General features: G+C 34.7%; 1 long non-coding RNA gene across 1 annotated transcript; it reads right to left on the bottom strand.

Annotated features, from left to right (window-relative positions):
• Positions 1 to 10,082: 10,082 nt before the first annotated feature.
• Positions 10,083 to 12,109, bottom strand: LOC143051206 (uncharacterized). The gene is made up of 3 exons (XR_012970645.1): positions 11,775 to 12,109; positions 10,564 to 10,758; positions 10,083 to 10,182 (listed from the first exon to the last, which is right to left on the bottom strand). It is a non-coding gene; the product is annotated as an uncharacterized LOC143051206 (long non-coding RNA).
• Positions 12,110 to 13,095: the final 986 nt, after the last annotated feature.

Below are 13,095 nucleotides of genomic sequence, written 5' to 3'. Positions count from 1 at the left end.
AAGAGAGCTGCAGCTTTAGCGGAAAATATTTCATGGTAATCATAAAATTTAAGGCCATGGAAATTATGGATGTTAATTATGTCGGCTTCGTAAGCATCTAGTTCCTCCCTACGTTCTGGATATGCATTACACATTATTCTTTTGAATTTTCCAAAAGCTTGGATGAATTCTTGGATGGAAAGATGCCTACTTAATCTCGGATCGGGTTTGTTGGCCATGTGTACGTGCAACCAATCGGCAATTATTGAATGGGTCAGAGGAGCTTCAAAACTAGGAATAAGGAAAGTACCTAAATCAACGTCCTTGCCCTCAATTATATTTCTCTGTACCGATGATGCCACAATATCTACGTTGGAATATGAATCAGCACACCTGTCGTACCCGGTGTTTGCCGGCTTAACTGTATGACTCCATTCCTGATGAGTGGTACGTCCTCTGCGTTTCTGTTGTGGTACCACTGGGCGAGATCAAATTTCTTGGAAAAATTGAATTCTGAGCATTTTTGATTATCAATAAGGCTAACTGTCTGTTGCAGACCAGACGCGCATTGTGCAACGGACTGCGACACAATGCTGAAGAACTGCATGATTGCAGCCATGTTGTTGCCACCGACGCTATCGAAATGTGCACTTCCGGTTGCTTCGTTGACATTGCTCCGCGAACTACTTTCATCGGCTATTGGATTACGCAGTCCGTCGATCACATTTGCGGTACTGTCTGAGGCACATGCTGAGGCAATCCCGGAGTGAAGTGCTACAGGATTCGGTACGGCGCGTTCTGGATCACTAACATCTCCCTCGTTCTGGGCAATATTAACATTGCCATTCTGGCGATCTTTATTTTCCAAATAAAATTGTATAAGAACGGTTTTAGCAATATTCTTGGGAACAACAATCCCCAGCTGTTGTCGTTTTATCCTCAGTTGTTGTGACGTCCAATTGTCTGGGTTATGTATTTCCAAATATCTATTTGAATACGGCTGATTCCTTGAATTACGTCTGGAAGCCATAATTATGAAATGTTCAGTATATTTGTATTTACGGGAAAGTTCTTTCAAATTGATGTACAGTACGTGAACGGAATGTTAAATTTTGAACAATTTTAAAACACTAAGTTCCTTTTTGTAAAATAATCTCAACGATCCAATATTGAAAGATAATAAGCAGTGTAGTTCGTACTCACATATATGAAGATAAACACAAATGTCCAATCGCAATATTGCAATAATATACGGATATTAACACCTAGTTAATATTGTGTTTAAAAACGATATTTTGTAACTTTATGACAGCTAATGTTTGACTTTCCCTGTCAGCAGCAAAACTCAGAATGACCAACTACCTAGCATCCTTGGGAAATTTGAGAATGGAATGTATCACTCCTTACTTCATAACCAAATAAGGAGTGATCATGTAGTCAGAGGATTGTCAGTACCAAACCTGTGCTACACCCATGCAGATTATGATAAGTCATTAAATAAACAACGCTTATATTTACATAATATAAGCTTCTATCGTTTTTAATTTTTATCACGTTATCTTACTGTTTTTTTTTTATTTGTAAATAATCAATTTGTTTTAGTCTAGAATTTTAGTATATTGGAGGACTTTTTGCCATAATTTAAAAATATGCTTTAAATTGTAAAAATATTCGAATTAGCTCTCGCCGCGATATAGCCTTTTTGTGCTTATGCGGCGTAAAGCAACCAACAATCAATCCCTGGTTTTAGTGGTTTCTTTCCATTGTTAAACATTGTCCTCTACCATTCTACAATAAAATGAAGAATTAATATAAAAAATAAACATACATTAACAATAACACAAAAGAAACTTTTTAAAAGTACAAACAGAAACAAAAATTTCCAAGTTCTCTTATAATATAAAAGTTATGATGTACTGTGAAAATTCATGGTTTGAGCAAAATTTTCATGTTCGTGGGTTTTTAAATTCTTTAAATATTTTTACAGATAAAAAATAAGCTTTTGATGTACTAACAGTTTCATGAAAATATATATTTACAAATATAAATACACAATAATATAAATTCAATATTTATGTCACTGATGTTGATAAAAGTTTTTTCTCGAATAATAATATGTTCTTTGATATTCAGCTGGTTTCGTTGTTCAATAGTGTATTCTGATTATTCACAAATAAATCATTTACTGGAAATATTTAGAATTAAATAGTCCGAACGGTAAAAAAATAATGTTCAACTGTAAATCTTTCGGTTCGAATTGTCGAAACACTGTGTTAGTCCCTTGCATGCTGTAAAGGTCTAGATGTTAAAGTTGGTGTCAGCTTTGAAAAGGTCCTCACCATATGTTATAATAAAATTAATTGGCTGATATTCGTATTGTAGATGTTATTGTTGTAGTTTGTTTGTCTGCAGAGTTATTTCTTCTTTGTAGACCCATACTCTCAACAGAAGAAGGACTCTGTGAGAGTTGGTTATTTGTTGTTACATGCTGGGGAAAACTAGTCCGACATAGATGCCGCTGTCAAGGCAGGCCGGGATCGACTGACACCAATAAGTTTCAAAATTCAAACAGTTTTTAATAAAATAAATAAAAACAAAAACGATACAAAACAGTTACAAACTACAATTAAGTAAAACAGATATTTTCAATTATTTCCCTAACAGAAAACAATAAATAATTTGATAAACTTTATTTATGATTACTATTTATTATCTTTATTCTATTTAAACTTATTTAAAATATTTTACTTTAAATCTTAATACTTTTTAAATCATGACTTACCTATAAGTTTCAAAATTAAAACTTTGACGTCTCAAAGCAGAATTTCTACTTATATAGCAATCACTTAATTGATGTTATTCCAACGTGGTTTTCTTTGTCGCTATTTATTTAGAAAATACCTACTATGGTTACTGTCCTAAATAAGGTCAAAATGTGGCATAAGTAAATGTTCCATATATAATGGAGAGATCACTGACTTTGGTGATAATTAATAACTTTTAAATGACCAGAGAACTGTTTGCATCATTCCACACTATACCTATTGATAAACAAAAATCATTACCTTTCTTATTTAAATAAAATTTGATTAATAATTGTAACGTTAGCTATGTCCAAAATGTATGTCAACTATATGTCACAATACATTTGTAAATGTGAATTTTGTCAATTCATCTAGAGCAAAAGTGTGTATCTGCGTCCGTTTACTTGATCTGTAACATCAAAAGAAAGTTGAATACTTGTTCAAAGGTCTGATATTACATTCATATTTTGAAGAGTTACTTAATAAAATAAAGCTCGAAAATCAATTAAAAATTCTTGGGAAATTAGTTTTTATTTCTTGCTTTGCCTTTTTTTTAGTTTAAATAGTTTTAAAATTCGCAATTAAAGCGGAATTACATGTTGAGTTAAAAAAAGGTTAATTTTTTGTTCCAAATTTGAAAAGGTGTTTTAAAAATGCTCCTTTCCAGGTGGTTCATACCGTCTCAAAGCAGTTTGTGCTAATGCGGAGGATTTTACCATGTCATGGGATATTCTGTTCAAAAATCCTTTAAAAGGATTTAAATTAATTATGAATGTTACCAACCATTTCGACCTCGAGGTGGTAACAGTATTAACGCTGTGAAAGTGCAGCCGTCTGTCCCATATCCTACAATTAAACAAAATACATAATTTTCTTGTCTCATTATAAAACCATAAAAATGATTTAAATAGTTGCTGTACACGCTAACTCTCACGGTACAACCACACAAGATCATTCCATATTTCTCCCCAAATTTAGGCCATGAACTCCGGGTAGAATACAATCGCACTGTTATACCTCAATTGGTTTTCCGTTTGCAATCTCAGTGTATGCAAATAAAAGAAACCCTTGTTTCTTGCCCTATCTACTACAATTTCAACTACTTCCTTAACTAAAGAGGGAATTAAAAGTCCATCATGGTGGGAACTGTCAAAAAAGGTTTATACGAATCCCTAAAAATTGTCCCCATCATTCTATTCTCGTGAAACAATCTGGCCATTAAGGACCAGGTTTTATAAATTTGATTAATTATAGAGGGAAGCATCCCCTTTTCAGCCAACGATTCGTGGCAGCCCGAGTATGCTCTAAAAGCGAATTCCGTCAATATCAAATTGAACTTCTGTTCCACCGTCTCCATATTCTTCCCTTCTTCGTCTATTCCTCTGAACTGCATCTAATATAGTAATATAAATATATAAGTATACAAAGTTTACGATTTACGGGTTTGGAATATGGGTTTCTCTATATTGAATATATGGATCATCTGATTCTAAAACTAGGCGATCAATTCCATTTTCTTTGATGATTTCTCGAGTATTTGGATAACGGTTGCCAAAGTAATGCGCTTCAAAATCGCTCGTTATAATTGTGGGATAACCCAGAGCATAACGAGAATATTTATTAGTTTATGGATACAAGGAGGTAAAATCTACATATTTATTTTTTTCTTCCTCATCTGCTTAGCAGTATATTTTAGTTCTGTTACAACGACCGGTCTTGAGGTCTTCTCAATGTGCTTCTCACATGAGTGATGGGGGATAATTTTTTGAAGCACAGGTGGTCGTGTGGTGTAGCGCGCCAGATACAGTGCAGGCGATTTGGTGGCACGATATCTTAGTAGTATGGGTTCGAATCCCGGCGAGTGAAGAACATTGTTGGGTTGAATATCCTAACTAAATAACTAACTTGAAACTTGGTACACAAGTGTTCCTTATGATATGATCCTTCTCATTTTACTGCCAAATTAAAGATTTTACTTAATTTTCACGGTCCACTGAACATAGAAAATGATTGTACGGATACATTCTTCTTTGAAGAAAAAATACGTCATAACGATAATGGAACAAAGCAGGCTGGGTTAGTGGGGTTGCTCTTATGGCAATTCAAATTACCTTTGAAATAATGAAACACCATTGTTCATGCACGAACAAATTTGACATGTCACGCAAACATTCGTCACTCATTTTTCGTGTGTTGAATGAAATTTCATCTGCAGACAGGATGCCACAATGTCGGATGAAGGTGGCACATATTGACAAATACAAAGACAAATTGTCCACATTAAAAGTTCTCTGCGTCATCAGCTCATGTAACATGAACAACGCCCCAATATCATTACTGCTCAAGTCCATGTTGAATGTTTTAAAAACTTTCTTTAGTAGCGGTGAAGGTAGCTTGACTAACACATCCCTAGTTGATGAAGACACCGGCACCATACATATTAGTTTATGAATATTGTCTATACATTGTTTTTGCAGAAGAAGCACTCTCATGTTCAATCGGAGTCGATAATCACGGTCCTCCGTGTTCTTTTCTCCTTCAAAACTTCCTCTTTGTCCGACTCCTTGCAAACTTTTCTCTTTCGTCTGGATGGACTTGTCCCCTCCCTTTCTGACTCGATGCAGACATCCATCCTCTTGGCTGGGTGAGAGTCGTCCGTAGCTGCTTCCAGAGCTGCTAACTCCTGGTTCCGGTTCTCCCTATTCTACAATATAACAACACACATTTTAAGTAACAGGCGGTTGCATATATATATATATTAGACAAGTTTATCGCAATACTCATGGATCAATTTTTGAACACGTATTTAAACGAAGAAAATTGAGGGTTCACATGCATCCTGTAATTTCATAGTTTATAAAAAATCCAAAAAAAAAAATGAAAATTAAAAATAATACCGAAGTAAAGCAGCTAAGTCTCCTGCCTACCTGTAAATCGAAATTCTACACTATTGCAGCGACTGTAGTTGGTCCCGCCATCCTCACCAGCTCTCTATATTCTACCAGTGATATGGTAAATGTTCGACCCCGCAGCATATTTTTTCGGTGATCTCGGATGAACATATGTCACCCCACCAAAATTGTTAACTGTCACCGTCCTACGTTTACCAAAGGATCCATTCGCTTTTGAATGGTGGCACCATCGTATACCGTTGTTAATCTGTTCATTGTTTTACTTTTTGTTTGATGTGGTTATTACGAAACCGTGTGTATGTTGTAGTAGACATTATGATTTTTGAGTTTCAATCGGGTTCCTTTGAAAATCTAATCATTGTTGATGAGGTCAATCGTTTGGGATCTTCAATGAATTCCATTCTCATCTCGGATAGTGACGACGTCACCAGCGACAGTGACTCTGATATTTTATTACTTTCCTTGAACGACCTAGTTCTTTGATTATACTTACAGGCAGTGATAGTAATTAACCATACAAGGTAGGTTTTCACCTTTTCTGTTTCCTCATGATGTCAATCCCCAATTGTAGAAATACCCGGACACACAAGTGTCGTATGCTTGTATTCGGATGTCTGTCTTTTGTCCCCGTCGTTGCTTCCTGACATTGTGGCGGAATCATCATTTCACATTGTCAAAGTACTACCGTGTACAGGTGTGGCGGAATCATCATTCCTCGCTGTCGCCGAACTGTTATGTACAGGTGTAGTATGCTCAGAGGTCTGTCTTATGTCGTTGTTTACTGACATTATGATGGAGTCACAATGGTTTTTATTGCTCTGATATGTTGATATTTGTACTTAGCCTCGTTTGTTGTTTCCAGGCACTGTGGTTGCAGATGTTTCATACTTAGAAAATACAATGAAAATACATGCATCTTACAAAACAACACTGTACAAAAGACATGATGTCCCCATCCTGCTATGAAAGTATCCCCAGTTTCATTATAATAGCACATATCATTCATTGAAAAGAAAGCTGATTCTGGTGAACAGACGGACAGACATACCCGAACACTATATATCTATCTGTATTTTAGTGATTATACTTATTTTTTCCTTTTATTCGTGTTATGTTTCTGTGCTTTTTTTTTCATGTGTGAGTGTATTCAGGACCCTCCTTTTACCACCTCTATAAATTGATTATTTCAATAAATACATAGTGCACTGATATCGAATGTAATCTTGTCTAACATAGGGAGATTTTGTTTTTTGTTTGTTTTTCATGATAAAACTTACCCGACATTTTTTATTTGCATGTTCTATGGTGATGTGACCCAGTGCCTTCTTCCATCCTTCTTCCCATGACTTCTTATGCTTGTCTGATCCCTCCTTCTTGGTGGCTTCCATCCATCCAAACAGTGCTACCCTGGTCCTGATGGCAATGGTGCTCGTCCATTCTGAGGGCTTTATAATTCTAATATAATCATCTGGCCGCTTGGCTAACCAAAATCCATTTGGCTCTGTAAAGAAATCACCCTCCAGGAGGTCTATGGTGAGATCATTGTGCTTTCTCTTACTGTGCTTGGTGAGCTCCGACATCCTGCCAAACGTCCTTTCACTATCTACACACCATGGACACACAACTCTGCACACCGAATGCTCGGAGATGGCATGGCTCTTCAGGTCCTTTTTCTTTTCATATGTTTCCGGGCATAACCAGCATTTTGTTGACACCACTGAACTCATTCTGAAATACAAGGGATACTGCCATTAATTCCCTGTATTGTTTATACAATAAGTTAAAATCCTCCCCCCGTCCCGTTCTATAATTGTGTTCATGGAAGGCCAACATCCGTAGGCAAGTAAACTCAACTCAAACCATGCAAATAATACTAACGAAACAACTCCAAAAATATCTATAACTGTTCATATCCAAAAATAAACTCGACTACTAGGCTCCTCCTTAGTCAGTCAGGATCCCTATCCTACACCTCAATGATTTGACTAGTGGTTGATCAGACCACCCCCAAATCGCTCTCCGACAGATGTCATAAAAATATATATACTGCAGTATATCCAAAAATAAAAATATGAACAGGTACAGAATGCTGAGGACCTTTAATATTCCTCCAACATTTAGCCAACTGGCTTATCCAATTGCTGGTCGTTATTTGCTTCCTTTCCCATTTAGGTGTGAGTTTTGAGCATGCTCCCTTTTCCCTTTTTGGGTCGTAAATCCAAACAGCTTCCCCCTTTTAAAGATTCTTTTCTTGGCGTTAAGATCATATCTCTTTTTCTGATGTATGGAGACCTTTTTGAGTGCTTTCCTTGCAAATGCATGATTTTCTTTTAATTTATTTTGTAGGTGTGCCACATAGTCATTTGGCGACCGGTTTTCTTGAATTTCAGTATGTGGCTGTGGGATCACAGCCTGCAGCGGTAAAGTTACCTCCCTTCCAAAGAGCATGGAATTTGGTGTCTTGGAAGTAGATGCATGTACCTTTATATTTAAGAAGGTGAAAGACCTGGATACTTTGTATAAAGATGCCTTACATTACAAGGTTACTAGTCTGACACTTGTCCATTGTCCTCATTATCAATGGTCAGTGATAACTCAAAAAAATATCTTTTTTGTTATGTTAATTTCTGTCTTATTATGAGTAATATGATATTAACTGTATTTGGTAGGTACATACCTTACAAGGTCCTCATCCTTGTAAGACAATTTTCACTTGACCTCAACCTCATTTCATGGATCATTGAACAAGATTAAGTTTTGTTGGTCAAGTGCATATCTCAGATACTATAGGTCTAGTAAACTCATTGTATGGAAGAACTGTAAAGTGTAAATGTCCAATTGGTAGATGTTTTCATGGTTCATTGGTCAATGATTAGTTTTCTTGGTTAAGTCTGTTTCTCTCAAACTATAAACAATAAGTCAGCTATATTAAGTGTTTTGAATGATTATAAGGTGTACACATATTTTTTGTTTGGTTTGTATGACCTTGACCTCATTTTATTGTCATGTTTATGTGCTGGTTGTAGTAAAGATTTATATTTAGGACTTTCAACATAATATCAATTATTAGTAAAGAAAATGAGACACTTAAGGTGTGCACTCTTGTTAAATCTTATGTAGTAATTTGCACTGAGATAAGGAATAATATTTAATGATTTTATCTTCAGATGGAGGAGAGGTTTTCAACAAGAAATCTTCAAGATGGTCTGTTCAGGAGATAAAAGAAAAGAAAAGATATCCACATCTTTCGGATGTTATTCACAGTATTTTAACTGCACGCTTGAATGATGAAGTTGGGATGAACAGGAATGTTGTGTTTGAGGCTGATGGTCCTAGGAGTATTAAGAGGAACATTGCTCCAATTCCTCCACCTCCAACACAACAAATTGCCCTTGAACAAAAAGCAAGGTCGAACAAAGAATACCCTGACAAAACTATTGACTATATGTACAGTCCTTTGAATAATTGATTAAAATGATGTCTTTAAGAATTCATCTGATAACACTTTATGTCTATTGATGTGAGCTCCATTTTGTTTTTTATAAATTTTAGATTTTACGTTTGCAAATTATAGGGTTTTATTCATAAAAAGGGTGATTTTCCATTATTCAGACAAAAACTAAGAAATGTTTTCGGCAGTTATTATGAAAATTTGGTGAATTTGATATATCTAATGAAGTAAGCTCCCTTTAGAATTTTGTAAATTTTAAATTCATCATTTCTGAGTAATGGAGTTTTATTCATTGAAAAAGGTGGGATTTCAGAGTTTTCTGATAACTCAAACATGCTGTCAGCATTTCCATGAAACTTTAGGGAAACATATTAAACATATATAATATCAATCCAAACAAGGACCAGAATCAAACTTGAATATTGTGTCCATTTTCGACCCAACTGTTCAGGGTTGGACCTTTCAGGACGTATCCAGCTGTGCTTAGCAAATCAGTTTATTTTCAATTTGTTATAATCTTTGAGATAATGCAATACTACATTTTGTTCATGGTTTACCTGCCATAGTTGTATCATCAATGATCTGTGTTTAATTATAGTATTTGTGAACTGTAACATCCATGATAAATAATAAGTAATAATAATTTTTACCATATTGTATTGTCTGTCATGTTTAATTGTTCTTGTCATGATTTGATTGTTCAGTAAAGAAATAGCAATTCAGGAATGAAAATTGTATTCAAATAAATAAAAATATTTTAGCCAAGTCGACCAGGTTCAAATCCAACATATTGCCCAACTGGATCAGGGTATTTTTCCCTTATCTTCCAAACAACGCAGCTTGGTATAACCCGCCTGTTGCCTGCTCCAAGGTAACCATGGATCCATAGGACATACTGCCTATATGCAGCATGCCTATATGCAGCATGCCTATTCCCTCTGTTGAAACTGTCATCATGAGGATCAATCATCAGGTCCTCCCTCATTCGCCTGGCAACCTCCAGGACCAGCTCATCTAACACCACGGTGTTAAACTCCTACAAAGGAATGACCGTGATAATTGTATATACATTAAAATGGAGAATAAAAGTAAGCTTTTCTTATTGAGAAGTAGAGAATATTTATCTAAACACCAAATCCAGTATTTTGATGGTTGAATATTGTTAGTACAATAATTGTACTTCAAATTGTTATGCTTGCACAAGGTCAGAAATATACAATTTATACGAAAGGTCACATTAACCGCTATTGTCTAAGATCTGTACTAGTCTAAAAAAAAATGGACAACAACCAGGCAGGCAAGACAAACATAAAAAACAACACATTTTCTTAGCTATTTCAATAACCACACAAAATATTCTTTCAATCATAATAATAAGAATATTTTTGAAAATTTTATTTATGGTGAAAACATTAACCCTTAGTTGGGAGTGACAGTTGACTGGTGTCTGCTTGCAGCACACTTTTTCAATTTCATTGTTTGGTGATATTTCTGGACTGCCATTTCAAGCGTCCCTTACATCAATAATGTCCAAAATAATGGATGGTTGCCTATGATAAATCCTCATTACCATTCTTTTCAAATCATCATTTGAAATGTTATTCAGATGTTCCTAGAAAAAAGATTGTTTTAAAGTGAAAGATCAAGCATATTTTTTTTAATAATGAATGTCACAGCAAAATACAAGAAATACCCTTATAATTGATATATTCTTATTTTCTTAGCAAATATTTTTTGTCCAAGAAATACATATAAAATATATAAGCAAAACACTGCATTGATACACGGCCTTCAACATAAAATAATGAAAATGATTGATTGATAGTGTGTTATTTAACGTAATAGTGAAATGAAATATTTAAATGAAATTCAACATGCTTCTAAGCATTAGAAAAATACAGTTGAAGAAGAAAAGGTAAAACAAAATATACTGAAAAACTGAGAACTTATCAAAGCTATTTCTTTGTTTGTTGTATTGTTAAACCAATGATTTATTGAAAGTGATGGCTTGGATCCAGCAATTTCCTTGAACCCCGTCGTATTCTGTATGTGCCTGTACAAATACAGGACCTGTAGTTAAAACAGAGAGATGACAGATACCAGAGGGACAGTGAAACTCATATAAGTGCAAGTCGTTTCTTGTTTATGATATTTGTTTTATACATAAATCATATGCTTAGGTTTTTCATTAGAATTGTTTAACATTTGTCAAGTAAGGGCCTATTAATTATGAGATAACTATAAAGCATTGGTTTTGCTCACTATTAAAAGCCGTACGGGCAACATTTTTTTTAGTTGTTGACCTCTGCGTCATTGGTATCTAGTGGAGAGTTGTGTCAATGGCGATAATACTACATCGTATTTTTATATTATTTTGGCATTAGACTACATTTAAGGATGATCACAATCACCATTTCATTACAACCTAAGGTGCCTTTAGTGCGGTCTTGTCATGGCAGTTTCTGATATATATGGTTCTAAAAACTTGTTGATACAAGATAAGTTCCACTAGAAAATGCATATAAAGGAAATCAAATCTAGGCCGGAACTTTCTATACTATAAGGAACTATTGGATCTGAAACATATTTTTCTAAAATTTATATTATGAGAGCACACTATATTCCTACTTGCACTAATGCTTCTCTGGTAGGTCCTGCATCAGCTACGTTTGGTGCCGCCTCGCCACTTCCCACACTTCCTCGACCTCTAACCTTTCGACCATGACCTCGACCTCTCACAGGTCTTGACTGGCCATCTGTCACTTCTCCAACTGCCCCACCTCGTCGGACTCCTCTCCCTCTAGCCGTTCCCCTTTGTTTGCCTCCTCTACCTCGGCTATTTGTAGTCGGAAGTGTTTCCGAATTGTCAGTGTTCTTTTATGAAAATAAATATTTAACAGTTAGCTGCAGGTACTACAAGCGAAGTTCTCTAAAATAATGGGTCAAGCCATGAGCAAGAAAAAAAGGAAATAAACAGAACTATAATATGTTTCAGATCGTAAGGAGGTTTCGAGAGAATATAAGAAGGAACTACGGATGATTTTTTGATACGAAATAGCATCCCCCACGGATAAAGAGAATATGTAAATAATGACAAAGTGTTCAAATTGTGTTAATATTTATGATTACAGTTAATTTCCTAATGTGTTGGCTAGAATCCTAGGTTGTGGAAATAAATGCAAATGCGTATTCCATAGAAAGTTTATTAATCTTTATTAAATCCAGTGAGCACAGTGAATCATCGAAATATAATCTAATAAAGTTCAATACATCATAATCGTTCCATATTACGTTCCTCAATACGAATATGTTCTCTAATACAAATACGATAGGTTGAATACGATTTACTGAAAGGAAAACAGAAAAATACTGTCATTCACTTGAAAAATAAAAGTTCAAAACATTGCAAAAATGCATGTTATCCAGAGAACAATAAACAAATTATCTATACCAAAATTGTAAACATCTTGTTTTACCCAGTGAAAATACATAAAAACAATATTAACCACAAATCAATGAAACATCATTGACACAAAAATGTAATTATCGATTCGCACTTTACAACCTGTGTAATATCTATTTATAGAAATATAACCTGCGTCTGAGAGGACTTTGACAACTTAGTTAAACTGCATTCTAAAGTTATAATCGAGAGGACTAGTTTCCCAAAACAAGATTGAAATGTTAAATGTGAACAAACTTCTTGATGATAATAAAAAAATATTTACAAAACACAAGACTCAATTTATATGTGCATAAAAAAACAATTATTTCAATCAGTATTTAATTAATTTAATCAGATATATTTTGTAGTTTAGTATTATTATTAGTATTCACAATATTTATATTGAGCATTATTGGTAGATTTTTGTTCCCTCCACACGTTTAGTCTCTCACCATGCTTGTTCATTGGATAAATGATCAATATTGCATATTTCACCTTGCCCTT

The sequence above is a fragment of the Mytilus galloprovincialis genome, chromosome 11 (genome assembly GCF_965363235.1).
Source record: "Mytilus galloprovincialis chromosome 11, xbMytGall1.hap1.1, whole genome shotgun sequence".
Classification (NCBI taxonomy): domain Eukaryota; kingdom Metazoa; phylum Mollusca; class Bivalvia; order Mytilida; family Mytilidae; genus Mytilus; species Mytilus galloprovincialis.
The sequence above is the reverse complement of the archived record's forward strand: the minus strand, read 5'-3'. Positions and strand labels throughout refer to the sequence as shown.